We start from the raw sequence: 2,064 nt of genomic DNA, 5'->3' as shown, positions 1-2,064 counted from the left end.
TATACATATGTGCTTCGCACTATACTCCATAATTTAATTAACAGAAAATAGTCCTATTAATAGTAACAGTAAGTCCTCTCCACTCCACTGCACTTAACTCCACTTCAGTCCACTCAAGTCCACAGTAAATTACACTAACTGGTCTGCCTAGTTCTGTGTTCTATATAATGTATAATGCGTATGTGCTTTGCACTATACTCTATAATGCAATTAACAGAACAATGTAATTAATAGTAACTGTAAATACACTCCACACCACTCCTGTTCAATTCAGTCCACTCCACTTTATTCCACTTTAGTCTACTCTACTTAAGTCCACTCCTCTCCAATCTGTGCTGTGCAACAGAATTATTGTTCCTCTTTGCTGATGATAACTGTGGTTAAATGTGAAACTACAAAAATTAAAATTGCTATTTTATTTTAACATTTTATTTTTATTATTTTTACATATTTTTATAACAAAAATATACAGAACATAAAAAATTACAGTATTGCAGTCAAATATTTTTTGTTTCATAACATAAAACTCCAAGTATAAACAAAACGCATATAACCATCCAAATAGAACCCAAACATACTCAACCAGATGAATATCACAATGCCGTTATCTCAAAAACCCCCTCATCTTCACCAGACCCCTCTTGACCTTCGTCAATACCCAGCCCCTCTTTCCCCACGAAACCAATTCCCTACAGCTAAATAAAGGACCTCTTGACTACACCCTTGTATCAGTTGCAATACTCTGCTCTCCTGACATATTCTTGTATTCAGTCGATTCTTGGAACATTATCCAAGGTGCCCAGGTATCCAGATATTTTTATTTCTTTTAGATAGATCTGCAGTCAGATCCTCCATTAACCGTATCTAATTCACCCTTCATATCCACATGGCAAGTGAGGTGCCATAGGTTTCCTCCAGAGGGAATACATGCTTTGGCAGCGTTTAACAAAAATGTAACCACCGATGTGTCATACACTTTTTGATGCCAATCATTAAGCTGGCGGGAGTCATTAGGGATTGGTCTCATCAACAGGTCTTGGCAAGTTTTCCTGACCCCCTGCCAGAATGCTGCAAACCGTGGGCATGTCCAAAAATTGTGCAGCATCATGCCCCCCCTCCACATCTCCAGCAAATATCTGGTTCATTGGGGAAAACTGCATGTAATTTATTTGGCGTTTTATACCATCGTGTAAGGATCTTGTACCGTTTCTTGGGAACTACTATGTATAGAACTTTTGTGGCAGTACCTCAGTACCTGATCTTTCTGAGCCTGGGTAAGGTTTGTTTCCAACTTTCTTTACCACCCCATTAGGTAGGTAGGCGTGTAACTTTTCAGTGCCATATAAAATAAGTAATATATAGCTGATAGGGCATGGCGAGAACTCATGTCACCGCTAAACATCTTTTCGTAATACGTTAATTGCCTGTCATAACCCTCTTCAGCTTGAAATGTTGTTTGGAAATGGGATATTTGTGCCGCCTTCCAAAAATCTAGCTCAATGTAGCTCATATGGAAAAGAGGAATTGAATAAATCCGCCTGTGTACACTATGTCCCTCCAGCCATAACGTGTCTTGCTCTGTTTAGGTCTTTCCCCCTGAGGGTACTGAATCCACCAGGCGGCAGACCAGGTGGGAACCCCGGATTATCTAATATCAGTGTCAGGGGTCTGGGATGGGGTGGTATCTCCTTAAAACTAAAGTCTTTCTCGCATACAGTAATAGTAGTTAGTAATGTGGGATGTGCCTTGTCCAAATATTGACTCGGCTTTTGGACCCATGGCAGTGCTTTAAGGGGCACCTTGCTAAAGGCCTGTTCCGCCTTCACCCATAGCTTGGAATCTTGGTCAGCTCTGCAATAATCGCTCTCACCAAATGAGCAGCAGCATACTACAGGTTCAGATTCCAGACACCAATGCCCCCTGTACTCTTATGCATAAAAAGTAACTTTCTATTTAAACAAGGGTTCTTGTTTCCCCAGATGAATTGAAATATCTTTGTGTGCATTTGTTTGAAGTAACTTTGGGGAATAGTTATAGGCAGGGCTTGGAACAATTATAGCCTTT

Source organism: Pyxicephalus adspersus, chromosome 2 (genome assembly GCF_032062135.1).
Source record: "Pyxicephalus adspersus chromosome 2, UCB_Pads_2.0, whole genome shotgun sequence".
In the NCBI taxonomy this organism is placed as follows: Eukaryota; Metazoa; Chordata; class Amphibia; order Anura; family Pyxicephalidae; genus Pyxicephalus; species Pyxicephalus adspersus.
The sequence above is the reverse complement of the archived record's forward strand: the minus strand, read 5'-3'. Positions refer to the sequence as shown.